This window comes from Ranitomeya variabilis, chromosome 1, assembly GCF_051348905.1.
Source record: "Ranitomeya variabilis isolate aRanVar5 chromosome 1, aRanVar5.hap1, whole genome shotgun sequence".
Lineage (NCBI taxonomy): Eukaryota > Metazoa > Chordata > Amphibia > Anura > Dendrobatidae > Ranitomeya > Ranitomeya variabilis.
In genome coordinates, this window is record NC_135232.1 from 39589944 (window position 1) to 39617026 (window position 27083).

The window sequence follows — 27083 nt, forward strand, 5'->3', positions numbered from 1 at the left end:
CCAATGTGTCAGTGGGGTTCAGCACCGCCAGCTGTTCCCCTGCTGTGCAGCCGGCATCGTGTCCTGCAAAAGCCACGCAGACACTTGCTCTTGTACCTTCTGCTCCCCATCCTGGTTCCAGTACCGTCAGCTGGTTCCGGGCAGAGCCTTTGGCTTAGGTGCCTCCCTCTGGGTATCCGAGTTCCACCAACGTCAGGTGGTCCTTGGTAGTGCTTTCAGGCACGGGTACCTCCTGCTTAGTAACCGGGTTCCAGTAACGTCAGCTGGTCCTCGGTAGTTCCATTGGCTCTTGGACCTTCGGCTACCCATCCGGGTTCCAGCACCGTCAGCTGGTTCTCGGCAGTGTCTTTTGCTCTTGTACCTTCTGCTCCCCATCCTGGTTCCAGTACCGTCAGCTGGTTCCGGGCAGAGCCTTTGGCTTAGGTGCCTCCCTCTGGGTATCCGAGTTCCACCAACGTCAGGTGGTCCTTGGTAGTGCTTTCAGGCACGGGTACCTCCTGCTTAGTAACCGGGTTCCAGTAACGTCAGCTGGTCCTCGGTAGTTCCATTGGCTCTTGGACCTTCGGGTAGCCATCCGAGTTCCAGTTCCATCAGCTGGTTCTCGGCATTTTCTCAGCCTTCTTGTACCTTCTGCTACATTTCCAAGTTCAAGAGACTAAACACGATGACCCGGAAGACCACCCCTAAGATGACGACGACACCAGAGACGACAACCACTGTGATGACGACGACCCTGGAGACGATGACCCCGAAGACCACCCCGATGACGACGACCCCGGAGACGACGACCCTGAAGACCACCCCGATGACGACGACCCCGGAGACGACGACCCTGGAGACGACGACGACCTGGAAGACCGAGAAGCAGAAGAACAAGAGGCTGCAGAACAAAGAGCAGAAGAACATTAAGCATAACACTAAATATCAGAGCAAAAAATATTATCTAAATTATAAGCAGAAGAAGACTAAGCAGTGTATGGGGGTGAGTCCGTTCCTCCTCGTGGTGCCCCTGGATAAAGCCTGATGCTGCAGGCCAAACTGAACGCGGACAAATGTAACTGTTTTGTGACAGGCAGAACGGAAGGTGTAATCTTCAAACTTTTATAGATAACAACTACGGGAATGCCTGTCACAAATAAGAATATGATGAAGAAGTAGAATATGATGAAGATAATAGTAAAATAAAAAGAATATGAACAATGTAACCAAAAAAATAATAGGTAGAAGATGAAGAAGATGATGAGGATAATGAAGAAGAAAGTGTGGGAGAAGTAAAAAAGAAGGTGAAGGGCGTGGAAGTAGTGAAACATCAATATCTGACAAAATAAAAAAAAATTAACATAGTCTAAATCTTTCTACCGCCGAACGTCATAAAAAAAACCCAAAAACCTGCTATTCTATTACATTGGGCTAAACCTCTGTGCCTTTAATATCTCCGCCACGTCCCCCAATACATTCTACATTATTCTTAGTTGTTTTCCTTCATGTAGAATGAACCTACAAGTTTATAAAGGGTTTATTTTAATTCCTATATTTTCGTCACATTGACTTGCATTGGGATCGGGTATCGGTATCGGATTGGATCCGATATTTTGACGGTATCGGCCGATACTTTCCGATACCGATACTTTCCGATATCGGAAAGTATCGCTCAACACTACATACCGGTATTTCCTTTATTGAATATGAGGTTTTTTTCTTTAACATATGTATTTTCCTTTTGTATTTTCTTCTTTGGTTATAACACCATAATATATATTTTGTGTTTCCCTGCACCATCTTGTGACACCTCACATGTATGACCTACAGGTTTGCTCTATATGATATTCTCCATGGTGATCTGTGATTCAGAATTTTCATCCACTGGACCTCATTTATGTATAAATGACCTACCCTGATCTCTTGACTTAGAGATTTTGCTACACGAAAAGGCATGTAATGTACTATTATGTTTTTGCCCTGAGTTTATATTTACTGATGTGTGGCAGTTTGTTGTAAATCAAATCTGTGATATTTTTCCTTGCTACCACAAGGTGGATAGGACAATTTTGGGTCACCACATTATTTAAACTCATTTCTTAGTATGTCCTTGCGAGTTGAGTTAACATCCAATTTCAACATTCATAAAACCTTGGATGTTATTGTCCAATTTTTTTGCCGCACACACATAATACATATTTATATGTTATTAGGAGGGGTTACTGGGAGCATTAATTTGGTTTACACTCTATCGTAGTGGTTTACCAAGGTTATTAGAGATAGCCGCTGATGAGTGGGGGTGCCACAGTTCTTAGGCCGTTACCTTCTGTGTTACAAGCTCTGGGATTCGTGACTCGGTATCCTCTTCAATGACCCTTCTCTGGAAGGCCAGTCAATCTCGTCGGTAATTTCTCTTCAGAATATTGCTATCCCTAGCCTTTGGTCTCCCCTTACTTTGGATCACACCATAGGCAGCACTGCTCACTTTGCACTCTAAACCCAAACTCCCTATCTATCAGGAAGCAGTCACTTTCCCAAACACTAACCCGTCCTTGTGGACTTGTCCCAAGCATTAACTTTGTCTTACCCTAACATCACTACCTATGCTACAGTCAACTATCTACATCCTATCCTATACACTATGCCTTACACTATCACATCCTATATTATGCAGAATAATGTCTCACAATATAATGAATCACAATATACATAACCATATCACAATACATCACAATTCACACAACACAATAAATAAAAAAGATGCACGACATAATATACACAAAACGCGACTGGTATCTTCAGGGTAATGTGTGATAGCACAATCCACCACTCTCACACTTAAAAACGCATGCTCCTTGCATGGGAAACTTGCCACCTCTGATAGATTACCTCGGCAATAAGCAGCACTCAAATAACATTAAAAATCCCTGTGTTCTTGGGAACAGAGAGGAATTTTAATAAAAGGTAATTGCAAATTTGCCTTTTATTTTACCAATTTAACTAGATAAGAAACCCCTTAACGCTAAGGCTTAGTGTCAATTATAGATCCCATTCATATTGCGTTATTCCTATTGTGGGAAGTGTACTCACAAATTTGTTCAGCTGTTGATCTGCAGTTACATACTAATTTTAAACATATTTTGTGGTGGAGCATAGCTTGGTAAGGGCACAGTGAGAAGCAAACCTGAAGGACTCCAGCTGCCCTTGCTTCTAAGTAAGCTGTTCGCTTCTACCAGACCCATTCTTCTTCACCACAAATTCACAATACACCAAGCAAATCAAATCCTCACCTTTCTGAGCAAGTTTCACAGCCTTTGAGAGAATAGATCAAGCATCTCTTCTGATTTTGGACTTCTCAGTTAGAATGCTCAAAGGGCTCTGAGAACACATGAAGGAATGCTCCTCAATGAGCAGCTTAGCAGTCGCCTGCCCTTTGCCCATAAAGAGGTACATTCAAAGGAGTGGAAGGATGTTCCAGAGAGTGGAAAATCCTGAAGAAGGGCAGAAATCTCCTTTTACGCATGTACGGAACATAAAAAAATTCCCTATGGACTGCTCATCTAACAACTGTGATGCAGCGGTAGCACCTTACGCAGTGAAACGGCAGTGACCCAAGCAAGTTCAAAACAAAACATTCTTTTAATGTGTTACTTCACACAATCCATTAGAATACATAGGCAGCATGGTGGCGCAGTGGTTAGCACTACAGCCTTGCAGCGCTGGAGTCCTGGGTTCAAACCCCACCAAGGACAACATCTGCAAAGAGTTTGTATGTTCTCTCTGTGTTTGCGTGGGTTTCCTCCCACATTCCAAAGACATACAAATAGGGAATTTAGATTGTGAGCCCTGTTGGGGACAGCAATGATAATGTGTGCAAACTGTAAAGCGCTGCGGAATATGTTAGCGCTATATAAAAATAAAGATTATTACTATTATTATAGTGCATGGCTTTAGTTTACAGTCCCTAAACAGGCCGGACTTCCCTTTGTCCAGTTTCCCTGGTGACCGCATGCTAGGACCAAGTCTCTTTACTCATGCAGTGCACAGCATGCTGTATCCTCCAGATCACAGCAGGGTAAACAAAAGACAGCCCGAGATGTAAGGTGTCAGTCTCTTTGGTTCCTCTTGCCCCTGTGTTGCCTTACACAGGGAGTGCTCTGCAGACAACTGCTCTGTCTGCTTCCAATACTAACACTGACACACCTCCCCCTATACTACAGGCTTTTAATCAGTCACTGCTTCACCATTCTAATCACAGCTACACCGGTGACCGCAATATGCTCTCATGGCCTCACTATGGCCTCTCTGTGCATTCTGGAGAGCACCAACAGCACCCCAAGCTATATCAGGGGTCACTGCCTAACATATCCTCCCTCCTGTTCATACCTGTGGGGTTAAACATTTGTTACCCTGTATGGGCATGAGACAGGGCATCTGCATGCCCCTGTGACATCCCCGCCCGACACTACACTAAGAAACCAAAGTAGGGACCGGAACCATTGATCGCGCATGCATCCCTACCCTTTGCATTTCTCCTCCACACTTCATTACGGGACCACCCACCCCGTTCTCCATTGCAGAAGCCAAGCCCTCTTTTCTGCTTAACCATAGATTTGGGCCAGTTTTCGGTGGTCTCAACCTTGTTTATTTTGGGTTCACTAACCTCGTGGGTCATCCTGTCACCTAAGTATCTGCTTTCAAGCCCCTGGTACCATTTCCTCTGTACCATTACCCGTGCCTCAGTGACTATATCACGCTGAAATGCCACGAACCTGAGCCTCCCGGCACTGCTGTCTAGCGAGCACTCTATCTAATTTTCCTTGACACCCGGCCTTATCCTTGACGGTGCCAGAGGGTTCCTCGTGTGCATGGCCCCAGTCGCCTCTGCGACCATACACTCCCGGCTCTTCTCATACCTGTGTTTTTTAAACCTGCGTCTCCATGTAGGACCCTGGATCTGAGCTGTCCTGACCTTACCAGGGAACACCTTCAGCTCGGGGTTCAATGGGATCCCCACGACCTCTACTGCCACAACCTCTAGAGGGAGCCTATTTGAGTTACACTCTAACCCTAAATTGGTGACCCCTGTGTTAGACATCTTAGCAGTTCTCCTACCAATACCTCTAGGGGGAGCCTATCAGGATTTCACTCTGTCCCTAGGTTGGCAAACCCTATGGCAGGTATCTCAATATCTTTGGGTTCTGCACCCGGCACAACCTTTTCCGTGAGAGGGTTGACCCTGGGTTCCCACAGGGGCCAAAACAGGGGCAAATCTCTCCCCAACACAGTCCCATATGGAAGGGTGTTTGCCACACCCGCCACATGCTTAATGTCCCCACATGGTGTGGGGATATTAACCTCCGTGGTTGGGTACTCCCAGATTTCCCTGTGGATACCCATCACCTCCACTATTGGTCCATTGGGGTTGCCCCTGGCAAACAAGGGACCTATGGACCAGAGTCACTTTACTCCCCGTGTCCAGGAGAACCTCTGTTCGGCACCCATTCACAAGTACCTGGCACAATCGTGATTCGCTGCTGGCTGTGCCCGTAGTGGTGATACAGACTCGCTGGGAACACACAGACTCATGGCAAGTGTTCCCGCAGTCCATGGGCTTAGATATCACTGAACAGTTACTAGCCCCATGACCGGGCTCTGGTGCAAAGTCCTGAGTGGGTTTATACCCCTCAATCGATTCTATCAGCAGTTCCAGGGTGCCTAGGTCCCTCAGCCCAGCCCAATGGGGCATGTCGGCCGGCAGAGCACTCACCATCCGGTCAGCCACGATTCTCTCCATCATCTCGAATGGGGAAAAAAACTCAGGCTAGAGATATTCCTCCACCAACTGCAATAAGTCATTTGCCTGAGACCTGGTGGATCGAGACTCAACATAGGACCACTGGTACACCCAATGATCGCCCCTTACTAGGGTTGAGCGACCTTTACTTTTATAGGATCGGGTTGGGTTTCACGAAACCCAACTTTTTCAAAAGTCGGGTCGACTGAAATCGGCCGATCCTATAAAAAAGTCGGGGTCGGGGTCGGCCGAAACTCGAAACCCAATGCAGTGCATTGGGTTTCCAATGGTTCCCAGGGTCTGAAGGAGCGGAAACTCTCCTTCAGGCCCTGGGATCCATATTTAAGTGTAAAGTAAAGAATTAAAATAAAAAATATCGCTATACTTACCCTCTGACGGGCCCTGGTACTAACCGGGAACCTTCCTTCCTTAGAATCAGCCTTCCAGGACCTTGCGGTGACGTCGCGGTGACGTCGCGGCTTGTGATTGGTCGCGCGGCCGCCCATGTGACCGCTCGTGCGACCAATCACAAGACACGACGTCACCGTGACGTCACCGAAGGTCTTGGAAGGGCTGATTCTTAGGAAGGAAGGCTGCCGGAAAGAAGCAGGGCGTGTCCGAGGGTGAGTATATGCCTAATAGGAATATACTCACCCTCGGCTTCGTTCCGGCAGCCTTCCTTCCTAAGAATCAGCCCTTCCAGGACCTTCGGTGACGTCATGGTGACGTCGCGGCTTGTGATTAGTCGCGCGAGCGGTCACATGGGCGGCCGCGCGACCAATCACAAGCCGCGACGTCACCGCGACGTCACCGCAAGGTCCTGGAAGGCTGATTCTAAGGAAGGAAGGTTCCCGGTTAGTACCAGGGCCCATCAGAGGGTAAGTATAGCGATATTTTTTATTTTAATTCTTTATTTTACACTTAAATCTGAATTCCGATACCAATTCCCGATATCTTAAACATATCGGGAATCGGTATCGGAATTCCGATTCCAGATTCAGAAGATCGCCGACTTCATGGCCGACCCCACACAGTCGGCGACTTCTGAAAATTGCCGACCCGTTTCGCTCAACCCTACCCCTTACCTTTGGGGTCTCTTCAGGACTCTGCTGATAGACCCTCACTTTAAGGGTCTCCTTTTTACCATGCCGAAGCTCTTCTAGCTTCCACTGCAGCGCCTCCTGCTGCCGCTGCTGCGACTGCATCTCCTGCTGCTGCAGAACCTCTTGCTGAATCCTTTGCTAATTGAGCACAACCTGCTCCAAAAGCTGCTCCATTTCTCCAGCAGACTTGCACAGCGGTATGCCTTAGTTCACATGCCCGCATTCTCCACCATATGTGATGCAGCGGTAGCACCTTACGCAGTGAAATGGTTGTGACCCAAGCAAGTTCAAAGCAAAACATTCTTTTAATGTGTTACTTCACACAGTCCATTAGAATACATAGTACATGGCTTTAGTTTGCAGTCCCTAAACAGGACGGACTTCCCTTTGTCCAGTTTCCCTGGGCAACTGCATGCCAGGACCAAGTCTCTTTACTCATACAAAAAGAAAAAAAAACTACTGTAAAAAGCCATTGCCAGCTCACCAACCAGACCATCAGATGCGGTGCACGGAAGTTCGTCCAGACCAAGACGTCCTGCAATAGCAATCTCAAAATAACATGGATACTCCAGCTCCAGCAAGATGGGTAAAAAAAACAAACAAAAAAAAACCTTTGTTTTCCTTTATATTTTATTGTAAATCCAACATGAAGATAAAAAACAAATCCTTACAAAAGGTAGACCAAACAGGTGATTGTGAAGATATGGCTACGCGTTTCGACCAAAATAGGTCTTACTCATGCCTCATGGCATGAGTAAGACCTATTTTGGTCGAAACGCGTAGCCATATCTTCACAATCACCTGTTTGGTCTACCTTTTGTAAGGATTTGTTTTTTATCTTCATGTTGGATTTACAATAAAATATAAAGGAAAACAAAGGTTTTTTTTTTGTTTAGTTTTTTTTTTTTACCCATCTTGCTGGAGCTGGAGTATCCATGTTCTTTTGAGATCTCTTTACTCATGCAGTGCTCAGCACGCTGTATCCTCCGGATCACAGCCGGGTAAACAACAGACAGCCGAGACGCAGGGTGTCAGTCTCTTTGGTTCTCTTGCTCTGTGTTGCCTCACACAGCGAGTGCTCTGCAGACAACTGCTTCCAAGACCAACTCTGACACACCTCCCCCTATACTACAGGCTTTTAATCAGTCACTGCTTCACCATTCTAATCACAGCTACACCTTTGACCGCAATACGCCCTCGTGGCCTCACTACACCTTGGTGTGCATTCTGGAGAGCACCAACAGCGCCCCCTAGCTGTAACAGGGGTCTCTGCCTCACATAACCCATAATGAAAATATGGAGAATTGTCATCGACAAATAATCTTCAACTGTGGGGTCTCCCAGAATCAATACTGGAGTAAGAGCTTATTTGATGAGGTATAATCACCAAACCATGGGTCAGGGTGAAGATACAGACCAAGGGCAATGCACCACAGGATGGGTTCACTGAATGACACATGGCATGGACAGGACCTGGACAGCAGGCTAGGCTTGAAGGCAGTCAGAAAAGAAGAGCAGGACATACTCGAAGCCACAGAGACAGGAGAAAAGTTGAAATTTGTAGAAACTGCAGTTGATGAAGTCTGTATTACAATGTAATGTGAACAGTCTCTATGTAGCAGTTCATAATGCTCATAACAAACCATGGTTTAAGGAGCAGATAGCAAACTCTCTGACTCTATCCTACCACTGTCCTCTATATCCTCACTCCACGACACAGTCACTGCCACTGCTTTCTACAATGCCACTCTTGCATCAGCTATTGACACGGTCGCCCCTGTCATGCATAGCAGAGTGCGACGAACCAATAGACAACCCTGGCACAATACCATCACTAAAAAGCTTCGGCAAGTATCCAGAATTGCAGAGCGGCATTGGAAGAAAACGCATTCACAAAATGATTTCATTGCACTCAAACAAGCAAACACTGGCATTCAAATCAGCTCTCACCTCTGCTAAACAGGCCTACTTCACAACCCTCATATCTTCCTTATCCCACAACCCCAAACAGTTGTTCAACACGTTTAACTCCCTCCTCCGCCCACCACTACCTCCTCCGAGTTCCCTAATCATTGCCGAGGATTTTGCCACACACTTCAAAAATAAGATAGACCAAACAAGGCAAGTCTTTGTTGTCCAACCACCACACCCCCTTTGTATGAGAGACCAATGCCAAAACCCCATAACTTCACTCTCCAAAATCTCTGAAGGGGAGCTTGCTCATTTTCTCTCCAAATCATACCTCACCACTTGTGCACTTGACCCCATCCCATCCCACCTCCTCCCCAACCTCACCACCACACTAATCCCATCCCTAACCCATCTCTTCAAGCTTTCACTAACTTCTGGTACCTTCCCCTCTACCTTCAAACATGTTACAATCACATCTATCCTCAAAAAGCCATCCCTTGACCCAAGCGCTATGTCCAGCTATCGCCCCATATCTTTGCTCCCATTTGCTTCCAAACTCCTTGAGCAGCAACTCGCTCTTCGACCACCTACAATCTGGCTTCCGTCCCCACCATTCCACTGAGACTGCCCTGACCAAAATTACTAATGACTTACAGACAAAGCTAACAGACAATTCTCTATACTCCTCCTACTAGACCTGTCCTCTGCCTTCGACACAGTTGACCACTGCCTCCTACTACAGATCCTCTCTTCCTTTGGGGTCAAAGACCTTGCCCTATCTTGGATCTCCTCATACCTTGCAAACTGCACATTTAGCGTTTCCTACTCCCATACTACCTCTTCATCTCACCCCCTCTCTATTGGAGTCCCCCAAGGCTCTGTCATAGGACGCTTACTCTTCTCAATCTATACACTTGGCATGGGCCAACTCATAAGGTCCTATGGCTTCCACTACCATCTATATGCCGATGACACTCAGATCTACCTCTCGGGCCCAGATGTCACCTCTCTGCTCTCCAGAATCCCAGAGTGTCTATCAGCCATATCCTCCTTCTCCTCCTCTTGCTTCCTCAAGCTCAATGTGGACAAATCTGAACTCATTATCTTTCCTCCATCACGCATATCTTCCCTACCTGATCTATCTATCAAAATAAATGAAATCACACTTTCCCCTGTCCCCAAAATCCGCTGGCTCGGAGTAACCCTTGACTCTGCCCTGTCCTTCAAACCACACATCCAAGTTCTCCCCACCTCCTGTCGGCTCCAGCTCAAAAATATTTCCAGAATCCATCATTTCTTCAACCCACACTCTACCAAAATGCTCGTGCATGCCCTAATCATCTCCTGCCTTGACTACTACTGCAACATACTCCTCTGTGGCCTACCTTCTAATACTCTCGCACCCCTCCAGTCCATCCTTAACTCTGCTGCCCGACTAATTAATCTCTCTCCTCGCTACACTCCTGCTTCCTCTCTTTGTAAATACCTTCACTGGCTCCCAATTTCCCAGCGTATCCAGTTTAAATTACTAACACTGACCTACAAAGCCATCTATAACCTTTCTCCTCCGTATATTTCCACACTAATCTCTCAATATCTTCCCTCATGTAATCTCCGGTCCTCCCAAGACCTCCTCCTCTCCTCCATGCTTATTCGCTCCTCACCCAATCGCCTCCAAGACTTCTCCCGAATATCACCCATCCTCTGGAATTCAGTGCCCCAGCACGTCCGGTTATCCACTACTTTTGGATCCTTCAAAAGAAACCTGAAAACCCACCTCTTCAAAGAAGCTTACAGCCTGTAAAGACCACACGGCCACCTCAACACCATTGGAGCTACTGCAACCCTCGACCTACTGTCTCCTTAATCCTGTAGAATGTAAGCCCGCAAGGGCAGGGTCCTCTTCCCTCTGTACCAGTCTGTCATTGTTAGTTTTGTTTACTGTAAGTGATATTTGTATTTTGATGTAACCCCTTCTCATGTACAGCACCATGGAATCAATGGTGCTATATGAATAAATAATCTACAATATAATTGTCTAAGGGTCACTTCCGTCTTTCTGTCCGTCTGTCTGTCTGTCTGTCACGGAAATCCCAAGTCGCTGATTGGTCACGGCAAAACAGCCACGACCAATCAGCGACGGGCACAATCCGGCGGCAAAATGGCCGCTCCTTACTCCCCGCAGTCAGTGCCCACTCCATACTCCCCTCCAGTCAGCGCTCACACAGGGTTAATGGCAGCATTATTGGACCGCGCTACGCCGTGGTGTAACGCAGTCCGTTAACGCTGCTATTAACCCTGTGTGACCAACTTTTTACTATTAATGCTGCCTATGCAGCATCCATAGTAAAACGATCTAATGTTAAAAATAATTTAAAAAATAGCTATATACTCACCGTCCGTCGGCCCCTCGGATCCAGAACCGGCCTTTCCTGCTCCTCGCGACGCCCCGGTGACGCTACGTCATCATCTCGCGAGACCGCAATGCACTCTTGGGACCGGAGCACGCGAGGAGCATCAGTAAACGCTTCGCCTGGAACCGGGGGGCCAAAGGAAGGTGAGTATATAACTATTTTTTATTTTAATTCTTTTTTTAAACAGGGATATGATGCCCACATTGCTGTATACTACGTGGGCTATGCAATATACTACGTGGGCTGTGCAATATACTACGTGGGCTGTGCAATATAATACGTTGGCTGTGTAATATACTACGTGGGCTGTGCAATATACTATGTGGGCTGTGCAATAAACTACGTGGGCTGTGCAATATACTATGTAGGCTGTGCAATATACTATGTGGGCTGTGCAATATACTACATGGCTGTGTTATACACTACATGGGCTGTTATATACTACATGGGCTGTGCTATATACTACGTGGGCTGTGCTATATACTACGTGGGCTTTGCAATATACTACGTGGGCTGTGCAATATACTATGTGGGCTGTGCAATATACTACATGGCTGTGCAATATACTACATGGTTGTGCAATATACTACGTGGGCTGTGCAATATACTACATAGCTTTGCAATATACTACGTGGGCTGTGCAATATACTACGTGGGCTGTGCAATATACTATGTGGGCTGTGCAATATACCACATGGGCTGTGCAATATACTACATGGGCTGTGCAATATACTACATGGGCTGTGCAATATACTACATGGGCTGTGTAATATACTAGGTGGGCTGTGCAATATACTATGTGGCTGTGCTACATACTACGTGGCTGTGCTATATACTACATGGGCTGTGTTATACACTACGTGGGCTGTGTTATATACTATGTGCGGAGGCTGTTATAAACTACATGGCTGTGTTATATGCTATGTGAGCTGTTATAGACTCAGTGGGCTGTGCTATATACTACGTGGCTGTGCAATATACTCCGTGGGCTGTGTTATATACTACGTGGCTGTGCTATATACTCCGTGGGCTGTGCTATATACTACGTGGCTGTGCTATATACTACGTGGCTGTGCAATATACTACGTGGCTCTGCAATATACTACGTGGCTGTGCTATGTACTACGTGGCTGTGCTATGTACTACGTGGCTGTGCTATTTACTAAGTGGGCTGTTATATACTACGTGGCTGTGCTATATACTACGTGGCAGGCCATGAACAATCAGCGACAGGTGCAGTCCGTGTTATGATCCTTAGTGGCTGAGGATCACAGAATGAACTAGCTAAGTTACTGAACATAGAACGAGCTCTAGGGAGGTGGTAACTGGACTGACCGCAAAACCTGATCCTAACCAAACACACTGAAGGTAGCCGGTGAATGTGCCTAAATTCCTGGACGTCTCGACGCAGCCTGAGAAACTTGCTACCCCTATAGAGAAAGTAAGACCTCACTTGCCTCAGAGAAATGACCCCAAAGATATAGTAAGCCCCCAACAAATATTAACGGTGAGGTAAGGGGAAAATACAAAATGTAGAAATGAAAACAGATTCAGCAAATGAGGCCCACTAATACTAGATAGCAGAAGACAGGCAGGGAACTGTGCGGTCAGTAAAAAACCCTATACAAAATATCCACGCTGAGAATACAAGAGCCCCCACACCAACTAACGGTGTGAGGGGAGAAACTCAGCCCCCTAGAGCTACCAGCAAGCAAGGAAATCACATATTAGCCATCTGGACAAGGACACGTAAATAACCAAGAAACATATTGAACACTAATGAGCAAAAAATAACCAAACAGAAAACTTAGCTTCTCTTGAAGAGACTGATAGCGAAGGAATTCAGGAGAGATCAAGATAGCACTGAATACATCGACAGCAGGCAAACATTGAAAGTTCAGGTGAGCTAAATAGGAAACCAGCTAACAGATAACGAGACAGCTGATCCGCCTCAGACCTGCAGAAAGACACAAAGAGCCACCAGAGGGAGCCCAAAGACAGCACTCACACAGTACCACTTGTGACCACAAGAGGGAGCCCAAAAACAGAGTTCACAACAGTACCCCCCCCTTGAGGAGGGGTCACCGAACCCTCATCAAAACCCCCAGGGCGATCAGGATGAGCCACATGGAAGGCATGAACCAAATCGGCCGCATGAACATCAGAGGCGACAATCCAGGAATTATCCTCCTGACCATAGCCCTTCCACTTAACCAAATACTGAAGCCTCCGTCTAGAAATACGAGAATCCAAGATCTTCTCCACCACGTACTCCAATTCGCCCTCAACCAGCACCGGGGCAGGGGGCTCAACAGAAGGAACCTGTTGTGATTTTGCTTTTTGCTCCCTCTAGTGGTCATTAGTGATTTGACTCTGGAGCGTCTGTCTTTTCCTATATCCTCACCTGGGCCGTTAGTTCAGGGGCGTTGCTATATTAGCTCCCTGGACCTTCAGTTCAATGCCTGGCATCGTTGAATTCAGAGCTTATCTGTTGTGCTCTTGTCCTCTGATCCTGGTTCCTGTTTTTCAAGCTAAGTCTGCTTCTTTGCTTTTTGCATTTGTTTTGTTTGGTATTTTTGTCCAGCTTGTTCCTATCTGTATCCTGACCTTTGCTGGAAGCTCTAGGGGGCTGGTGTTCTCCCCCCAGACCGTTAGACGGTTCGGGGGTTCTTGAATCTCCAGCGTGGATTTTTATAGGGTTTTTGTTGACCAGATAAGTTATCTTGCTATATTCTGCTATTAGTAAGCTGGCCTCTCTTTGCTGAACCTGGTTCATTTCTGTGTTTGTCATTTCCTCTTACCTCACCGTTATTATTTGTGGGGGGCTTGTATCTTGCTTTGGGGTCCCTTTCTCTGGAGGCAAGAGAGGTCTTTGTTTTCTTCTCCTAGGGGTAGTTAGATTCTCCGGCTGGCGCGAGTCATCTAGCGATCCGTAGGCATGATCCCCGGCTACTTCTAGTGTTGGCGTTAGGAGTAGCTATTTGGTCAACCCAGTTACCACAGCCCTATGAGCTGGATTTTTGTATCTTGCAGACTTACACGTTCCTCTGAGACCCTGTCCACTGGGGTCATAACAGGAACCACAGGCACCACATACCTCCGCAACAAAGACCTATGGAACACGTTATGAATGGCAAACGACGCTGGGAGGTCCAAACGAAATGACACCGGGTTAAGGATTTCCAAAATCTACTAAGGACCGATGAAGCGAGGCTTGAACTTAGGAGAGGAGACCTTCATAGGAACATACCGAGAAGACAGCCATACCAAATCCCCAACACGAAGTCGGGGACCCACACTGCGAAGGCGGTTGGCAAAGCGCTGAGCCTTCTCCTGTGACAACTTCAAATTGTCCACCACATGGTTCCAAATCTGCTGCAACCTATCCACCACAGAATCCACCCCAGGACAGTCAGAAGGCTCAACCTGACCCGAGGAAAAATGACGATGGAAACCAGAATTGCAGAAAAAAGGCGAAACCAAAGTAGCAGAACTAGCCCGATTATTAAGGGCAAACTCGGCCAATGGCAAAAAAGTCACCCAATCATCCTGATCAGCAGAAACAAAACATCTTAAATAAGTTTCCAAGGTCTGATTAGTTCGCTCGGTTTGGCCATTCGTCTGAGGATGGAAGGCCGACGAAAAAGACAAATCAATGCCCATTTCATAGCCAACAACTCCCGATTACCAACATCATAATTCCGCTCGGCAGGCGAAAACTTTCTTGAAAAGAAAGCACAAGGTTTCATCACAGAGCAATCAAAGCTTCTCTGCGACAAAACAGCCCCTGCTCCAATCTCAGAAGCATCAACCTCGACCTGAAAAGGAAGAGAGACATCAGGCTGACACAAAACTGGAGCCGAAGAAAACCGGCGCTTCAGCTCCCGAAAGGCTTCCACGGCCGCAGGAGACCAATTAGTCACATCAGAACCCTTCTTGGTCAAATCCGTCAAGGGTTTAACCACGCCGGAAAAATTAGCAATGAAGCGACGGTAAAAATTAGCAAAACCCAAGAACTTCTGAAGACTCTTAACAGATGTAGGCTGAGTCCAGTCATGAATAGCCTGGACCTTGACTGGGTTTATCTCAATAGTAGAAGGAGAAAAAATAAAACCCAAAAAGGAAACCTTCTGTACTCCGAAGAGACATTTTGAGCCCTTCACAAATAAGGCATTAGAACGCAGGACCTGAAATACCATCCTGACCTGCTTCACATGGGACTCCCAGTCCTCAGAAAAGACCAAAATGTCATCCAGATACACAATCATAAATTTATCCAGATATTCTCGGAAGATGTCATGCATGAAGGACTGGAACACAGAAGGAGCATTAGAGAGTCCAAAAGGCATCACCAAGTACTCAAAATGGCCTTCTGGCGTATTAAATGCTGTTTTCCATTCATCCCCCTGCTTAATACGCACAAGGTTATACGCACCACGAAGATCTATCTTGGTGAACCAACTGGACCCCTTAATCCGAGCAAACAGATCAGATAATAATGGCAAAGGATACTGAAATTTGACCGTGATTTTATTTAGAAGACGATAATCTATACAAGGTCTCAGAGAACCATCCTTTTTGGCCACAAAAAAGAATCCTGCACCAAGAGGGGAGGAGGACGGGCAAATATGTCCCTTCTCTAAAGACTCCTTTATATAACTCCGCATCGCGGCATGTTCTGGTACAGACAAATTAAAAAGTCGTCCCTTAGGGAACTTACTACCAGGAATCAAATTTATAGCACAATCACAATCCCTGTGAGGAGGCAGGGCACCGGATCTGGGCTCATCAAATACATCCTGGTAGTCCGACAAAAACTCAGGGACCTCAGAAGGAGTGGAAGAAGCAATTGACACCAAAGGAGCATCAACATGAATCCCCTGGCAACCCCAACTTGAAACAGACATAGCTTTCCAATCCAGAACTGGATTATGGGCCTGCAGCCATGGTAGACCCAAAACGACAACATCATGCAAATTATGCAGCACAAGAAAGCGAATCACCTCCTGATGTACAGGAGTCATGCACATGGTCACTTGAGTCCAATACTGAGGCTTATTCTCAGCCAATGGTGTAGCATCAATTCCCCTCAGTGGAATAGGGAATTCTAAAGGCTCCAGAACAAAACCACAGCGCCTGGCAAACGACAAATCCATCAGGTTCAGGGCAGCACCTGAATCCACAAAAGCCATAACCGAGTAGGATGAAAAAGAACAAATTAAAGTAACAGACAAAATGAATTTAGGCTGTATAGTACCAACGGTGACAGATTTAGCGATTTTTTTTTTACGCGCTTAGAGCATGCTGAGATAACATGAGTTGAATCACCACAGTAAAAGCACAACCCATTTTGACGTCTATGATTTTGCCGCTCAATTCTGGTCAGAATTCGGTCACATTGCATAGACTCAGGTCTCTGTTCAGAAAACACCGCCAGATGGTGCGCAGATTTGCGCTCCCGCAAACGCCGATCAATCTGAATGGCCAAAGCCATTGAGTCATTCAGACTTGCAGGCGTGGGGAACCCCACCATAACATTCTTAATGGCTTCAGAAAGACCTTCTCTGAAATTTGCAGCCAGGGCACACTCATTCCATTGAGTAAGCACCGACCATTTCCGAAATTTTTGACAATACACCTCAGCTTCATCCTGGCCCTGAGAGAGAGCCAGCAAGGCATTTTCTGCCTGGTTCTCAAGATTAGGTTCCTCATAAAGCAAACCAAGCGCCAGAAAAAACGCATCCACATTCAGCAATGCAGGATCTCCTGGCGCCAGGGAGAAAGCCCAATCTTGAGGGTCGCCACGTAACAGGGAGATAACAATTCTAACTTGCTGAGCGGAATCACCAGAGGAGCGAGGTCTCAAAGAAAGAAATAATTTACAATTATTCTTAAAATTCAGAAACCTAGATCTATCTCCAGAAAACAACTCAGGAATAGATACTTTTGGCTCAGACATAGGACTGTGAACAACAAAATCCTGAATGCTTTGCACCCTTGCAGCAAGATGATCCACACTAGAAGTCAGACTCTGAATATCCATGTCTGCAGTTGAACTCAAAGCCACCCAGAGATTAAGGGGATGAGAGAAGCTGGACAGACTGCAGCAAAGGGAGAGGAAAAAAAAATTGTACTCAGGGCTTCTCTTATCCCACTTCTGCGATGCATTAAACAATTTTTGGGCCTGCTGTACTGTTATGATCCTTAGTGGCTGAGGATCACAGAAAGAACTAGCTAAGTTACTGAACATAGAACGAGCTCTAGGGAGGTGGTAACTGGACTGACCGCAAAACCTGATCCTAACCAAACACACTGAAGGTAGCCTGTGAACGTGCCTAAATTCCTGGACGTCTCAACGCAGCCTGAGAAACTTGCTACCCCAATAGAGAAAGTAAGACCTCACTTGCCTCAGAGAAATGACCCCAAAGATATAGTAAGCCCCCAACAAATATTAACGGTGAGGTAAGGGGAAAATACAAAACGTAGAAATGAAAACAGATTCAGCAAATGAGGCCCACTAATACTAGATAGCAGAAGACAGGCAGGGAACTGTGCGGTCAGTAAAAAACCCTATACAAAATATCCACGCTGAGAATACAAGAACCCCCACACCAACTAATGGTGTGAGGGGAGAAACTCAGCCCCCTAGAGCTACCAGCAAGCAAGGAAATCACATATTAGCCATCTGGACAAGGACACGTAAATAACCAAGAAACATATTGAACACTAATGAGCAAAAAATAACCAAACAGAAAACTTAGCTTCTCTTGAAGAGACTGATAGCGAAGGAATTCAGGAGAGATCAAGATAGCACTGAATACATCGACAGCAGGCAAACACTGAAAGTCCAGGTGAGCTAAATAGGAAACCAGCTAACAGATAACGAGACAGCTGATCCGCCTCAGACCTGCAGAAAGACACAAAGAGCCACCAGAGGGAGCCCAAAGACAGCACTCACACAGTACCACTTGTGACCACAAGAAGGAGCCCAAAAACAGAGTTCACAACAAGTCCTTAGCTTCACTAATTGGTCGCGGCCGGCCGAATCCTGTGTATTCAATGTATTATTCTAAAATCTTCATAAATAAACTACAAACATATTCTAGAATACCCGATGCATTAGAATTGGGCTACCATCAAGTAATAATAATAATAGCAAACACTGGGTAAATCAGCAGGTCTGTGGAGCAGTAGAAGTAAGTCGTAGAAACCACAGGAATCTGAGTAGTTACAGCAACAGAAGAAGATATGTGTCAGGCTTCATTTTCTTTCTACATCTCTACAAAAGGAATAGAGTCTTATTTATGAGAGATGAGCGATAAATGCCAGTGTAATTGAATTCTATTCGAATTTGAGAAAAATCTGCATTCGCCTAAATAACTTAGTACTTTGCTACTATGTTTTTTCAGCAAAATTTTTGTGAACAGTAAAGAGCCTACAAAATGTTTAAAAAAATTAAAACAATCCTTATACACACCTTACCGTTCATCTCTCCAGACCCATTTACATTGTTTCACTATTGAGGGTGGCTGGTGGCCAAACCATTCATGGCTTTCTTGACTATAGCGTACTAAACTCCAAGAACGATTTAGAACCTTGTCTGGGCTTAGTAGCCCATAGATTCTCATGTAGAATGTCTACAATGGCATGTTTTACGTTTTTCTACTACCAGCTTTTCTTTACTGTCAACTTGGTGCTTTTCTCTTCTCTTAGTCGGTCTATATCGAATGGTTCATCTACTTGTTTGTAACAATGGCCCAAAATTCTTTTGGCTGTCACTACTTTAGATGCCTTTAAAAAACACTGAAAAGGTCCAAGCAGTGTTTGATGCTCTAAGGAAGGTAGGGTTTTCAATAAACCCGAAGAAGTGTGCCTTAGGGAAAGAAGAAGCCAAGGACCTGGGATATGTAGTGGGTCGAGGCGAGATCAAACCCCAAATCAGTAAAGTGGAGGCAATTCAAACATGGCTGAGACCACTGTCCAAGAAACAAGCCTTCCTTGGGATCGTGGGATACTACAGGAGGTTCATCTCGAACTTCGCCATGATGGACGCACCCCTGACTGGTAAAATGGTCTCAAGAAGCAGAGACAGCCTTTCAAGAAATGAAAGGGGCTTTGTGTAATCAATCGGTTCTGGTGGCCTCTGACCTTAAGAAAGAGTTTATAGTCCAAACAGACTCCTCAAATGTCAGGGTAGGAGCAGTCTTTTCCCAGGAGATACACGTGGAGAAGCACCCTGTTCTCTACCTGAGTAGGAAGCTATCCTCATGTGAGAGGAATTATTCAGTCATAGATAAGGAGTGCTTGGCCATAAAGTGGGTGGTGGACACATTACGGTACTATCTGGTACTATTTACGGTACTATCTGGTAGGACGTAAGTTTAGGTTGGTATCCGACCATGCCCCACTCAGATAGATGAGAGAAACATAGAGGAAAAATGCTAGGGTCACCTGTTGGTTCTTAGCCCTACAAGAGTTCAACTTCCATGTAGAGCATAGAGCAGGGAAGCTACATTGTAATGCTGATGCCCTCTCGAGAATCCCTTGTTTGGTAGGAGAAAGTGCCAAGCCCCATGGCTTTAGGCAGAGGGGTGTGGTATGTAGTGTCGCGAATAGTCACATAGTTGATGGGAGGTATGTGTCACAGAGATGGCTTGTCTCTGTGATGTAACCTGGAGTATTTTCTCTAGTACATGAAAGCACTAAGAGGCTCATTTGTTGCACCTGGGACCGGGTTGCGAGTAGCTATGAGATGGGCGGGTCTGGGTACCCACATACCTCACATATATAATGGAGGCTGTTGTTTGGCACATGGTCTGTGTATTGGAAGGGAGAAGGCCTCCTGTGTGTTTGGCTCTAGACGGAGCCTGAATACTGGACATTAATCCAGCCTGTGTGCCCACAGGCCTAACGGAGCAGAGCCCTACTAAGGACATTGTGGCATTATTTTGCCTGATCTAAAGGCTGTTTACTTTCTGTTTGTGCTTCTGGGGTTTATGAAGCAATAAACCCTAATGAACTTTTAAAGGAACGTGCCTCCTGTTTTCATCCCGTCGCACCGGAGTGAGTGCAACCCCTACTATTTATTATGATATAATAAAATATAAAAATGCAAGGAAATTCCAGAAAATAAATGAGTATGTAAAAAAAGAGTTGCAGCCATGGTGCTTTAGGGGCTATTAAACTCCCCTTTAGAACAAATCACACCACTATTATAAATAGATCGCGGTAGGTGAGGAAATCATGTTGTTGTATGCCATAAGAAATATTATGGGCTTGCTTTTAGTACAGTTTCAATTCATAAAAAGTGCAAATTTTTGGTACTTGTTCCTTTAAATCTAGACACCCCCCCAAAAAAAAAAAATTCCTACACAATTATGTATATTATTACATATTTTCCTACCCTACAGACTAATTTTTTTGTTAAAACAACTCCAAGGCGAAAGAACAAAAATGAGTCTATATATAAATCTAAAAATACCAATGTTCTAATCCTGGAACAAAAGTCTATTTGTGCAGAATCTGATTTTTTTTTTTTTTTTTAAGAAAGAAACGGCAAATGGCCTTGATCTAATTATTCGTTAAAGCCTTGAAGCAGGTGCTGTAAGAAACTCTACTCTGAGGAATTTCTAAATGAACGATGGAAACCACCCCCCCCCCCCCCCCAGAAACTATGATTGGATGGATATTCAGAAAAATAAGAGATGCTGTCCCTTTAAGAAAAAATAAACGAAAATATGAACTAGCAAAAAAAAAAAAAAACCTCTGCCATTTTCATCCTGGCCTTGATTAATGATTTTTCTGTCTAATAAAAGGTTCACAAACCATCTGTTTTTCTCCCTAATGCCTTGCCCAAAGGTTTTTCGTTCCTATTTTGGGCTTTGGGCCAAGTGACATTCCTCTCGTTTTTTTTCCTAAGCCTTGTAAACAAACCCTTCTCTCTTTTTAATCTTCCAGTACTGCTTCTTACCCATCGTTATGCATATTCATTGCAAGTAAACAGTTTTAGTGTCTACACTTAATCTCTTCCACTGGCAATTACTGTTCTATGCTGTTTTGTAATGCAGAAGGGCCAACGCTTTCGCTTCTAATAACAGCTGGGTCGCAGATGGGGCCTGCAGTCATTGTAGAAAATAAAAATTTACAAGATGCCAGTGGAATTTATTTCAGTTTTATGGAGTCACAAGAGGAACCTTTCTGTTATCTGCCTTCAGTGAAATTTGCAGGCATAAGGCGAGCTTTTGACATTTAATCAAAGGGGGGTCAGGTAGGGTCGCAAACAAAACCAGGGAGAAAGCAGGTGGATGATATTAGGTGGTGCCACGGTTAATTTATCGAAAAGTGATCGGTTTAGATGTGGGCAGCCAATATCTGCTCTTTTGGATATACCTTGATACAGAGCGCTCGGGTGCTATTCTGACTTCCCACCAAGGCAGGTGTTTCCTTTATACGAGAGTGGCTAAATCAGTTTGCGGCTTTCGGTAAATGCACAATAGTTTTTCCTTCAATAAATAATTAATTTGCCGAGAGGCAGGATGAATTCAAAATAATCAGCGATTTAGACATTTCCCTCTTGCCATTGTTGCTTTTGTCTTTCACCAAAGCGATGGGTCGGTAGTAAATGTTGGGTCTATATTATCCTAAATTATTATTACTACTGTTTATTGGAGGTTTCTGAATATTAAAACATCATACGGAATTTGCCTGAGCTGTTCTGTTGCCAGAATTCAGGAATGCACTGGGTGACAACTCCCCCATTCTTAGTAACTTACTTAATCCTGCTGTTGTCACTGAATCCCAAGGAGACTCTAGTAGACTATTAATATTATTATTAAATTATTATTATTTATTATTATAGCGCCATTTATTCCCTGGCGCTTTACATGTGTATGATGGGAGCCTATGGCCTACCAGTATTTTTGCTCCTCCCTGAAGGGCGCGGGAGTTTGCACAGCACATGTGACATGTTGCTCGCTGATACAGTATTCGGCTGGGGTCACACATGCGTGTTTTACGGACGTAAGAGCGCAGAAACTACGTCCGTAAAACACGCATTACATACGGCACAATGATTCTCAATGGGTCTAGTCCTATCAGGCGTATATTACGGATCCGTAATATACGGCGTTGTACGGGCGTAGAAAATCGCAGCATGCTGCGTTTGTCAGCGTATCGCGCAAAAAATACGCCAATGAAAGTCTATGGGAGAGCGTATAATACGGAATGCTTACGGACCATGCGTGTGCCTTGCGAGAAATACGCAACTTACTGGCAGATGTCCTGAAACGTCCAAAGGCCTCAATCAGGCAGGTGAGACATGCTAATTAGCTGAAAAAGCCAGACAGTGAACCCGGAAGTCTGCTGCACGCCTCCACGGAGTGATATTCAGCATGGCCAACATTGTGAACGCGGACATGCTTATCATTTTGGTACAAGAGAGGCCTGTCATCTGGGACCAAAGAGACCCAAATTATGCCAACAGGGCACTAAAAGAGGCAGCATGGAGGAGCGTGTGTGTGGCCCTCTTCCCACATTATGACCAGCAGCCACGTGCGGCACAGCGACAGATAAGTAAGTACACCCATGTTTGAAATGTAATTTTATTGGGAATCATCAGGCGCTTACTACTTTGATTTTCTCATCAAGAATGGCAGAAATCTTCATGAAGGAAATAGAAAGCCCACTAGTAGATACATGGTGTTGTACATGATAACCGGTTTTCATTAATAATTACAATCGGTGGCCCTTTTACTACACAGTGTTTCCCATTATTTGTCCTTTCTGTGATGGAGGTTATTGGACTCTGGCCTTGTGGCCTTGCTTGCTTTTTTTTTTAATTTTATATTAAATGTGCTCCCCAAATGCCTATTTGGATGCTCCACTTAAATCTGTCTAGTCAGTTACACCTTTTGTGAGCTCTCTGCTTAATGGGCTAATGAATGTGTGTATTTTTTGTGGTTTCAGTGGGTGATGTTACAACAAGGTGGCGGAGTATCCGCGATCAGTACAGGAGGGAGAGGCAGCAGCGGGAGAGAAGTGGAGCCGGGGCACCTCCCAAAAAAAAGAAATACATCTATTTTGACCAGCTCAACTTTCTGAATCCCAGCATGGACCTCAGGCTGTAAGTAACCACCTCAATTAATTTTTTGAATATCTTTTTTAGTGTAATTTTTTTGGGGCAAAATTTTGTACCTAAAACATTGTTCTTTTTCAGAACTCAGTCTAACCTCACTGACAGGGAGACAGGGTCTGACTCGGAACTGGTCATTGACCCAGTTGGTGAAGGTGAAGAGGTGGCTGGTCCATCTGCTGCTCCCTCTGGCTCCATCCCTCCTGGATCCTCCTCATCTGGTCAGGCAGCTCCATCTGCATCCATACCACACCAAGAGGACCCACAGTTTGCCTCTTCTGCCGCAGCATCATCAGCAGCACCACCACCTAGCCAGGATGACCCTGGAAATAGCAGCAGCCTGACTGTTGCCCTGGATCCATCCCCACAGGCTGCAGTAAGACCACAGCGTGCACGCCGCAGAAGACAGCTGATCCAAAGCCGCCAAAATGTGGATGCTGGGGTCATGAGCTATTTGGCACGTGTCCGAGACGATGATGGGGAGGAGGGATTTACCAGGAGCCTTGCCCAGTACTTAAGGTCCATAGAGCGGGAGTTAAGGCTTCGTGTGAGAGGCTGTTTTCAGATCCTTGTGGACGCATGCACCCCCCCAAATAACCCATACAATCTCATGCTGATGATTGAACAGTGGCAGATGTCACCTGAAAATGTTCTGCGGCCTCAGAGATTACAAGGCCTGGCAGCTCCACAAGGATCTGAAGCACCCCCTCCACGTCAGCCAACACCTCAGCCCCAACCCACAACAAACACACAATGGCCACCTCAGCAACATATGGCGGGATATCATCAAACATCCCAATATGGCCACTTGTCCACACCCAGTGCTGGAGGCTGGTCCCAACCTGGGTATGGACAATATGGTCATTTTGGTTTGGGTTATGATTCCCGGCCATATGGTCATCCCCAGCAGGGGTATCTCCAAAATCCACGCCCCACTCTTCCAAGTTCCCAGTGAAGCGCCCCCACACCGCCACAGGGCCGAGGGGTACCCGAAGCCGGGCCTCTTAGTCTCAGTCCTGGGGTTGTCACGGTGGCTAGACCCGGTCCGTGGCCCTGTCTGTCAGTGGGGGACGTCCGGTAGAATAAGTGATGATGATGGTGCAGTAACGGTGGTGTAGCGGTGCAGTTGTGGGGTGCAAGTCGCGGTAAATAACGAGGACACCAGGTTGCAGTCTCTTTACCTCTTTACTGGAGATCTCTCAGTCCGCAGTCCAGAATACGGTCCACCAGGCTGCGCAAGTCCGGTCGATCCGATGGCACCTCCAGAGTTCTCCTCACAGGTGGAAATCAGTGCCCTCCTTCTTAGCGCTAGGTGTTGTAGTCCTTCCCTGCTGTGCTCACGGAAAGTACCCCACAACTGTTGTGTCTGTTTCTTAAGTTCCCTCACAAATCGATTCACTGTTGTTCTTCTCGTATTCCATCCCTCCCTGTTATTCAGGTTGGAACGGCACCCGTTTGTCAGGTAGGCCTGGAGTTCTTCCGGGACCCTAGAGACGCCCCTCTCCCGCAATTGCCCCCCAAGACTTCATAGGTGATAAGTGGTAGACAGCCCGCCTTAAACTGACTGCCCTGCCGCTGTTTGGAGTATGGCTTGAAGCTGTATGCTATTCCACTCCCTCGGCGTTCCGGCCACCGGTAATGCGCCTCAGTAGGATGTTGCTCCGGTCCTACAGCATGACCCCTACTGGTATTCTCCTTTTTGCTTGATCTCGTTTCTCACTCAGCACAATCTATCTCGCTTCTAGTCCTTTCTTGGGCACCGCCGCTATGCTGAGCAGGCACGGTCCCATTACGTTCTTTCTAATGCCAAGCCTCTGTCAGGATCCCACCCCTGACAGAGACTCTACTGTCTCTTCCTCCACAACACCCTCTGCCACAAGGTGTTGCTTCGTTCAATCCAGTCAGCCTTCTCCTCTAACTTCCTGCCTGACCCCCAGTTTACCCACTATGGTGGGGAGTGGCCTAATGAATAGAACCCTTAGCTCCCCCCGGAGGCCCGGCTGTGAAATGTATTGGTGTCTGTGATACCTGGTCAGATGAACTCCTTCAGTGCCACCGGACGCACCATGGCTCCCCATAGTGGCGGAGCCACAGTACTGCAACGACCAGGACTCTGGGGCGCTGCACCAGCATCATAGCTGGGCTAATGTCCCTCAGGCCACTACAACATTTGCACAGGGTGCTGGACAATTGGGCCTACAAGTGCCACCTGATGCAGACACTGAGCAAGCTACTTCTCCTGCACCAACCTACCAGGACTTGTAATTTTTTTGTTTTTTGTTTTTTTGTTTTTTTATGTTTCTTTAAACTTTTTTTTAATTTTTTGTTAATATGATTTTTAGACACAACTTTCATTTGTATTGTCCCTACCGAGCATTGTTTATTGTGGATGTAGTACCAAGTTTTGGATGACAACAAAAATAGGCCTTTCTTAGGCTGAAAAAAAGGTTAGGACAAAATAATAACCTAGACATTTCAAAAAGTTATACAGTAAAACGTTTGATTATTACCAATCACCGTCTGGATGCGCTGTATTCATTCTTCAATCACACACACATGATATGCTGATAACCATATGTGAAAAAATAAATTACAACACACAGAGTTTTAAACTTGGTTAACACATACTTTATAGAGCTAATTAATTACACATGCAAAAAGGAATAGTCTTGCCAGGGAGTAGCACCTTCAGGAGTCAAAAAATAATTTGTAAAGGTATCACGAACTTTAAGACCAGAAAGTGGACGACGCGGAGGAGGGACATATGGGGTAGGCCTACTAACATTGTTCATGAGGTTATCTTCAAAATTTGGCGAGGAACAATCATGTATTCTTGTGAAATTATGTAGAATTACACAGGCTTTTATCACTTCGTTGATTGAAGCCTCACTCAGCTGGATGGCAGACTGAAGAACACGCCATTTGGCAACAAGAATCCCAAAGGCGCACTCAACCAGTCTCCGTGCCCTGGCAAGTCTCAAATTAAACACCCTCCGCCGGTGGTCAAGGTTGCGCCTGGGGTAAGGCCTCATGACGTGCCTCGACAGTTGGAAGGCCTCATCTCCAACCAAAACAAAAGGCACTGCTTCCGCATTTGAGCCTGGGAGTTGTTGTGGTGGTGGGGGGTTCAACTGGTTGTCACGTAGCCGCCGACCCATTATGGACGAATTGAAGACCCTAGAGTCTCCAGTTCGCCCATAGGCCCCAATGTCTACAATTATAAACCTGTAGTTACTGTCAGCAACTGCTAACAGAACTACAGAGAAAAACTGCTTGTAATTGTAGAATTGGGAACCAGAGTTCGGCGGCTTACGCACCCTGATATGTTTCCCATCCACAGCTCCAATGCAATTAGGGAAGTCACAATTATTTCTGAAACCTGTGGCGATTTGAATCCAATCGTCCTGTTTTGGCTCAGGCAACACAGCTTCATGTAGTTTCTGCCAGATTTGGGAACAGGTTGTCCTAACAATGCCTGAAATGGGCGACCGCCCAATCAGAAACTCCAGGTGTAGACCCGCATAGGACAAGCCTGTGGCCAGGAAGCTGCAATACAACAAAAAGGGAAAAAAAAAAAAACATGAGGACGACGAAAAAAGGAATAAGCACAAGTGTATATTTCATTTACTATTCAATTATTTACAGTATAAAAAGTTTCAATAGAAAATCTAAATCGACTTGAAGCTTGACAACATTCTTTTATATGTGCTTGTGGCTTCATGTCCAAGTGAAGTTAATGAAACCTAGTA